Genomic DNA, 8,793 nt, shown 5'->3' on the forward strand with positions numbered 1-8,793 from the left:
ATTTCAGTTAGCATGATGTTTTCAAAGTTCATCCATGTATCTTAATTTCACTCCTTTTCAAGGATGAATGAATGATTAGTTTTTCAGCACCAACTAGTGTTCTGGACACTTTTCTAGACCTGAGGTTCTTACTAGGAAATGCTCATGTTTGCTTCTCCCCAGGGGTCTCCACACTCTGGAAGCTCTATCATTTTGCCCTGACTCCTGGCTTCCAGAATCCACCCCCGTGTCTTTTCCTTTTTCAAGCCCAAACTCCAAACTTGAAACTCAAATTACTACTCTTTGGGTCGAGCTATAAATATGTAATTATTACTAATCTGTGCTGATCAGTACAAACTAGCTCAGCCAACAGTGTTGTGAAACAGTATAGTAGTGTCATCCTTAAACCGGTGGGTGTTTGAGGGTGCGCCAGAGGAGGTACCATGGCACCGCATAACAGGGAACAGCCGTTAGTGAATGTTCCTACCCAATGGAGTAAATCACACTTCTTTTTTTTCCCCCAGGATAAGAGAGAACACCAAAGTAAACCAAAAATCTTATCCCATGATTAATAAAGCAGGCAGCTGACATTTCTCAGAATGTACTGGAAGGAGGAATCTCCGTGGAATCCAAATATAGACTGTCTATTTGAAGAAACTGATAAGAAATCGTTAAAGACTGAGGACTGAATACAGGGATGCAACCATCCTAACACAAAATATCGCAGGAAGCACAAGAGTAGCAGCTCAGGTGGGACAATGTAAGGACTAAAAAAAAGTGTCCTGGCAGGACCGGAAGAGGATTCTCCTCACCTTAGTAGTCAAGCATTTGATACAAATTCCTAGTATATAGGAAATAGAATTTGATTTAATACTACTATAATATTCACAGCCTGTCATAGAAATCTAGGGTTTTTTAACTGTATAGCAAATGTATTTTAATTCCATAACATGGGCTCAGTAATTCCCTGCACGTTTATTGTATTCAGAGAGCCCAGAGTTAATGCATTCCTGTAGGTCGGTGGGTGGCTCTCAGACACCAGCGTGCATCAGAATACCCTGGAGGGCTTGTGAGAACTAGATTCCTCCAGAGTTTCTGATTCAGTAGGTCTGGAGTGGAGCTTAAGATCCAAATTTATGACGAGTTCCGAGGTGATGTTAATGCTGTTGGAGCGTTAACCCCAATGTCAGGACCACATGTTAGGAGCTCCTAGGTATATCTAGGTATATCTAGATACCTAGATCAGATGAGTTAGAGTTTAGTTGAAATTCTGACACATAGAATGCTTTTGAAATCTGCTCATCTTTTCTATTTTCATTGTTACCATTGATATTCAAGCCACCATCAGTCTCATGAAGTGCAAAAGCCTCCAAATTGGTGTCCAATTTCCTATCTTGCATCGCTCCAATTTCTCCTTCAAAAGCAGCTATGGTTATCTTTTAAAAGCCTAATTAGACCATCCAACTCTTCTGCGTAATGTTATTCAGACAATTTTCATAGCACTTACTCCATAAAACCCAGCTTCTTACCGTGGCTCTCCAGGGCTTGTGCGACCCGGGCCCAGCCCATCTTTCCATCCTCCTCACGTTTTCTGCCCCTCCGCTCCTCGTTCACTAAACTCCAGTCACCTGACATCCTTTCAGCTCCTTCAAACACACCGAAATTTCCTCCCGCAGGACTTTTTAACCCACCATGCCCTTTGTTGCTATGACCTCTCCCCAACTATTCTTTACCCGACTAGCTCTTTCTCTTCTAGCAGGTATCAACTTAAATATCCCCTCAGAGACACCTTTTCTGACCCTCCACACTTAAACTAGGTCCTTCCTTTTATCCTGCTTCCAGTTACACTCTCTTATTTCCCTTTGTAGCCCTCATTCCAGTTTTGTAACTGCCTACTTCTTCGTTCAGTTACTTGTCTACCATCATTAGGCTCTAAGTTGCTCGAGAATGGGATCACATCAGTGCCTGAGAGATGGCAGGTGTTCACCGGGTTGGATCACAGATGGGGCAGGAAGCAGGCAAGCTGTTGTTGAGTGCAGTGTTCATTTTCTGGGTTCATCCAAAGCCTTTCGAGTAAGGAGTCTGTCACTTGGGGCCTTTGTTCCTTCAGTTAATGCTACTTGAGGCCTTTGCTCTGAGTCACAACCATTCCATCTTTGACTGCTGAAACTGTGAGTGGCCTGCTTCAGTGTGGTTAGTGACTAAAGCACAGGCCTGGTTGTCATCAGCTCTCCTCTTCTACCCCTGTGCTATTTCAAAGAGTCTCCTGAGAGGGCTGCCCAAGGAGCTGAGGAAATGGAGTGATGCTTTGATTGAATAATTAATCAGAGTGTGCCCAGATCAAGGGAAGAGATGGTCCTTTGGCAATCTACATTACATCAAAGGCTACATTGAGAGACTGTATTTAGTTTGGGGTAAGTTTTTAAAAGGAGGGAGTTGGAAACTGTTCCAGGAGGGCAGCTAGTATAGTTCAGAATTTGAGAAGTTTGTCACAGAGAAAACTATGGAGAGAGAAGCCACCATCTTGAAAAAGAATGACGCTTGCTCTAATTGTCCCAGTGGAATGACAAACTTCAGATAAAAGTCACAAGAAAGCGGATTTGGGGTCAGCATAAGGAATAATTTTCCAAAAAGTAGAGCTGTTGAAAAACAGAGTGGAATTACTTTGTGAGGGAGTGAATTCCTCTTATCACTGGAGGTGTTAGGGCAGAGATGGTGAGGAAGGTGGGAAGAAGGAAGGAATTAACGTTTATTGTGAACTGGTCACTTTACCTGTATAATTGTATGGAGGAAACCTTATTTTCTTGGCAGCAGACTCTTTCAAACCCCTACCGTCTTTTTGAGGGAGGGTATATATTGAGAAGCCTACGGGGTGGGGGTGGTATTGAGATGCTCGTGCCCTGGAGGAGGAGTAGATGGCCCTTGTTCAGCTTGTTCAGCTGTTTAACAAACTTTTTTTTTTTTTTCTTAATTCCACTTGCAAACTGAGGAGAGAGCTCTATATTTCAAGATAAGGGAAGAAGGGTTGGGGGTGGATTTTTAGGGTGATTGTTTTAGGGAAGAAAAAAAATGTGAGGTGAGGTAGCTGCCAGTGGTAAGAAATTCTGAGAGAAGAGCAGAGGTGCTCAGTGGGGAATTTGATGACCTTTATGTTGTGGGGTCTCCAGTACGAAATCTTTTTTTCCCCATCTCTATACCTAATCTGCAAAATACACATTTCTTTATTAATGAACTGTGGCTTTAGCTGTTTTTTGGAAACCAATAAATGTTGAATGTAGCCCTAAAATGGGTTCAGAGCAGCCATGGTGGGTCATGGAAAAATAGCCCTTCTATATTACACATCTGAATTAATCCTCATAGCAACAGGATGCAGTGGGCAGCTGTCTTCGTTTACAGATGAGTAAAATGGGGTAGTGGGAAAGTAAGTCACTTTTTCTATGTTATTAGATGATTCATCTGATTTTTACTACGCCAGAGGCAACTCAGAGGGAATCCTTTCTTTAGATATAAAGGTAGGCCAGATTATTTCCAATATCCTTCTTATCTCTTAAAATTTCATGAAGCAGAAAAGAGCAAATGAGAGTCATCTCACTTCTCTGCAAGTACAAGAATAGGGAGTTGCAGTAGGATGCAGATAAAGATTACGAGATGGCTATTTCCTGGGGCTCAGTGCTATCAACAGGGCTGGCTTCATGGCTGTGTGACCAGTGCATTAACATGGCCTTGTGCTTATAAAAACCCCACACTTGGTTTAATGCTCTACAGTTGCCATCTTGAAATTATCGATAATTTTTAACTTTTAATAATTTTGGACAAGGAGCCTTATATTTTTATTTGCATTGAGCCCTGCAAACTAGGTAGCTGGTCCTGGCTACAGCTGAAGGATTTTTAGATACCTGGTGCTGACACGTTGTCCAAAGAGTCTGACAATGTTTTAGAAACCACAGAATCTTGGTCTTGGAAAGGATCTTGGCAGTTCACTCTGTTTAGTGGATCTCATTGCTCTCTGTATATCAGGATCACCTGAGGAACTTTTGAAAAAGATGTATAACCTCAGAGATTCCAAATTTAATTGGCCTGGGGTGGGGCATCATATTTATTTTTTAACAATTCTCTTAGATGCTACTAAGCAGCCTTGACCCAATTCATTGGTACCTACCATTGTATAGTTAAGCCTAACCTGTTATATTTTATTTACTCATTCAACGAATATCTACTAAGGTTCTACCATGTGTAGAATGTTATAATGCATTTTATAGGAGACAGAAAAATAAATAAACCAAGGCCAGTGTCCTCAGAAATCTAATAATATAATGGACTTTCCAGCTGGCTTGGCTACCCAATCCATTCTTCTGGTTCTCTTGGGACGTTGCTGGTCTCCTTCCTGTCTCTTTCCATACTGGGTCTTCAGCATCAGTATACAGCTTCCTCTCCATGGAAGATCTGAAGGCTTTAAACAGCACAACAGCATACACACACACACACACACACACACACACACACACACACACATTTTTTATTCTCAGTGAAAATGTTTGGGCTCCCAATGCAATTAGTATCCCTGCTTTTAGGCAGTACTATATTCCTGGAAGAATTGGCATATGCATTTATAAAGGCCCATTGTGGAAGAAATTTATTTAGTTTTACAATATGCAGTCCCAATGTTTATAGTCATATTTTAGAGCAAAGCCTTTACATTCCATCTCCCACAAGATATCATCATGACCACCTGGGCTGTAATTTAAATTTTAGATGTTTTGTACAGTCTTGTTTCCCTTGGTCTGAAACCAGCAAAGCATGTACTCCAATCATATAAAGGCAGTGTGGGTGCAGCACAGCACCTGTTTTTAATCTCAGAAGGAATTGTTTATTGTCAGTATGTCTGAAGGATGAGGAATAGTGAATTCATTCTTAATGTTTCTCTTGCTTTGGGATTTTGCTTGGCAATAGTGCCATGAGAGGTTCTCGTTGTGGCCAAAAACCAATGGCAAATCTGTTTAGGAATCCACCAGGGTGTGTCTTCCCAGCCCCGAGTTCACTGAAGCTCCACAAACCAGTTCAGAAGTGGCTACCAAAATTAAAACAAAACAAAAAAAGCAGAAGAAAAGAAGAAAAAAAAAGTGGTTACCATCCCATCCTGAGGACCACCTGCTTTACCCACAAGACCCATGGTGGCAGTTCACAGCTCCTCTATGAAGGATCAGTTAGAGCTCTAAAGAGTATGAAATGAACAGTTTTACTTTACCCTGGGTCCATCCAAAGAAAGGGCCTACAGTTTAAGACTTTCGAGAGAATAGTGTGTCCACTCTCCTCAATATCTCAGTGCCTGGTCTGAACAGACGCTGCAAGCCTCACTCGGAGCTCTACTGCGTCTGACAGTAGGAGAAGGTTCACTTCCCTGCCCCACCTTCCAGCCATGATGGTCTGCCTCTGATAGCTCAGTGGTGATTCCAGAAAGCAGGGCAGGGCCGCTTTGTCCCTTAAGTGAGAGTCAGGGGATATTCAGCTCCGCAGGGCCTGCAGCAAATACAATTCTGAGTGCCCTCTTTTTTAAGAAAAAAGAAGACAAAATTATAAATTAAAAAGTAGATAAATAATTGAACAAGCAAAGAATTCACAACTAATTATCAGAGCCTTCATACTCCAGCATTTTTAAAGATCTTTTTAGGCAATTTACCAGAAATGACTACAATTACAATGCTTCCTGATCGCATCCCGGCTTTCTCTAACCTCCTAGAACACTACATCTCTCAGCACTTCGCGGTGCTCGTGGGGACCGGAAGCTGACGCTTCCTTAGATTCAGGGTGAAGTATTCCAGTCCCATCCTGGTCTTCTCATCTGCCAGAGCCGAGAGGTTAATTTGCTCTGGTTTATTTACAAGACAGGGCTCCCTGCTGAAGCGAGCATTAGCTTCTGTTAGGGACATCATAGTTGTCTCCTATGAAAAAGACTGTTGTTCCTCCTAACATAACCCTACTCTAACCACTACTTAATTGTAGTCCCAGTGTAATTGTGTTGCTTCCTGGTCCTGGCTTAGATCGCAAGAGTTGTATTCACCTTAAGTGACTTCCATTGCCAACACAGATGGGGAAACGTCAACTCTTGGTTCCAAATTTTCCCTCTAGAAGAAGGATGTTCCGGTTTTTCCTGCCATGCGTGTGCCCCGACTGAAGAATAACGTGTGTGGGAGGAGCTTGTGTCTACAGAGGTTCTCTGCGTGGCCCGTGCACCTTAAGGACACGCTGGTAACAAGCACCAGCATGCCTGTCCCGTCTTGCCGTCAACGTGCTCTGCCGTCAAGAATCCCAGGAATGGATTCCAGGATGCAAGAATGGATGGTCATTGCTGTGGATTGAGTGAAGAGGGCATCTATCCTGGCCAAGTGAAGCCTGTACACACCTGCTGCTGGGAAAGACACACATTAAAATATTTTAAAACTAGAACTGTTGCTGCACCATGATAAACCTGGAGCTAGTCCTCTTTAAGTGAGGCCAAAGCTTAGCATCCAGGATCCATTCCATGCCACACTTCTCTGGAGTGTGAGTGATGCTGAGAAAGGCTGTTAGGTTAATAAGAACCTCAAAGGGATAGAATAATCTCTTATTTCTCACTCTCACTGGAGGCTCTGTTTTGAGTCTGCTGGAGTCGAATAATTACTTGGTGTTGCTCTGAATTGCATCTGAAGGTGTCTTTTCACGTTAACTTTGCCTGGTCTTCTTTAAGCTTTCACTGGCTTCTCTGGATTATTGGAGGGGAAAGGGGAAAAATAAAGTACCACTTGCAGTCTCTAGAAGCAATAGGAAAAGACTGAGAGGGAGGTGGGGGTGAATGGAATTCTGAGGAAGGCCCAGGGCAAACAAACGTAAAAGAGCTGTTGGGTCCCAGAGCAGATGCTTCTAGCCTCTAGCCAGCATCTGGAAACAAAATCCTCTCTGCTCCACACTCCTACCCCACCTGCGTTCCCACCAAGAGTGTCAAATAACTGGTGCAGTTCCTTGCCTTTTGTAGAAAAGTATGTTGCTTGATATATGTAGGCATACTACCTTGATCAAATGTTGGAAAACAGTGCAAAATATTGAAAGTGAACCAAGAAAGCTTGCTTTAAAGAGAAACGTACAAAAATAAAAGCAAAGAAGACAGTTGAGTTTGGGCTTCTGATAGAACAATCATCACTGTGGACAAGACTATGAGAAGTAGAGGCAGGCGCGGTTAAATTTTAAGTCTGTGCTCAGTGTGTGCCATGGAGAGTCCCGTGTATTGTCACACAGCTGTCTCTGGTAGCTACTATTATTCCAGTTCCACACATTGTACTGGGTTGAATAGTATCCCCCCAAATCCATACCTGCCTGGTCTCTCCCAGATGACTTTATATGGTAATAGACCTTTGTGGACAAAATCAAGTGAAAATGAGGTCACACTGAATTAGGGTGGACCCTAATCAACCGCATCCCTCTGAGTGACTGGGGTCCTTCTTTATTTTATTTATTTCTTCATTTATTTTAGTTACGGCATGTGGGATCTAGTTCCCTGACCAGGGATCGAACCTGGGCTCCCTGCATTGGGAGTGCAGAGTCTTAGCCACTGGACCACCAGGGAGGTCCCCTGGTGTCCTTCTAAGAAAAGGGATATTTGGACACAGATATAGAGAGGAGGACACCATGTGAAGACAGAGACACAGGGGAGATGGCCGTGAGAAGGAGGCAGAGGTTGGAGTGAGGCATGTCCAAGCCAGGGAACACCAAGGTTGCTGGCAACATCAGAAGCTAGAAGAGTCAAATAAGGATCCTCTTCTAAAGGCTTCAGAGAGAGCATGGGCCTGGGGATACCTTGATTTCAGAACTGTGAGGGAATACATTTCTGTTGTTATGAGCCAGCCGGTTTGTGGTCATTTGTTTTGGCAGCCCCAGGAAAGTAATCCACAGATGGAAGACCCCTGGTTCGGAAGGTCCTGCTAAAGTTCCTTGCATGGGGGCCATGGTGAACCGGCTGCACACATGGCCTCTTGCCTGTGAACCACACTAGGTCAGTCATGGGAAGTGACTGGATTCATGACTGACGTGATTGGTTTTGTCCATTTGAACAGATCCGTAGAATTCCAGAGAGAGATTAACAGTGAAAATCTGAGGACCATCATAAAGTGCAGCTGCAGAATTCATATACCTATTTGTTTTTCTTCTCACCGTATCCTAAAAAGGATTTAGAGTTTCTTTCAAAGATGCAAACAACAGAGCAAGGTTAAGTCAATTAAAAAAACAAAAAAGATGAAACAGAGGGAGGAAAAACAGTGGTAGGAGGCAGCAGCAATAAACCTACACGACACCATGCCCTCCATCTCCTTGCCGCTGAGAAAATGGACCTTCTTGGTAGGAGTAAAAAAACCTCAAAATGAGATAGTGCCAACTTCAGTTTTTCTCTAGTTTGTGTAAATTCGATGAAAAGTTCAGGCTGCTGCTTCAAGTAGAAATGAGCTTTAATTATCCTTCTGATTTTCATATTTTCAATAAGTCAACATTGCTGTTACAGTGGATCCACCAGAAAGTGGGGAAAGAAACCTCCCATTTTCTGGGGCCTCTGTATCCTCTTAAATGTGCTTCTGCTATGTTTAAAAAACTGTTGTCTTTTGAGCATTTGTGTGGAGCAAAAAGGAGAGGATCTGGAATGGTTTAGCATACTGTTGTCTGTGGTTTATCAAATCAGGCACACAGACTTACTGTCAGAGCAGAGACAGTGCTGTCAAACCAGCCTGGGAGTTATTGTTTCGTTTGATACTGAGCTTTTTGTGGGTTTATTGGTCATCTTTGGTCGCATATGAA

The 8,793-nt window shown here is 42.9% G+C and overlaps 1 non-coding gene across 1 annotated transcript; it reads right to left on the reverse strand.

Annotated features, from left to right (window-relative positions):
- Nucleotides 1-7,503: 7,503 nt before the first annotated feature.
- TRNAG-CCC (transfer RNA glycine (anticodon CCC)) lies at nucleotides 7,504-7,576 on the reverse strand. The gene has a single exon. It is a non-coding gene; the product is annotated as a tRNA-Gly (tRNA).
- Nucleotides 7,577-8,793: the final 1,217 nt, after the last annotated feature.

The sequence above is a fragment of the Orcinus orca genome, chromosome 11 (genome assembly GCF_937001465.1).
Source record: "Orcinus orca chromosome 11, mOrcOrc1.1, whole genome shotgun sequence".
Classification (NCBI taxonomy): domain Eukaryota; kingdom Metazoa; phylum Chordata; class Mammalia; order Artiodactyla; family Delphinidae; genus Orcinus; species Orcinus orca.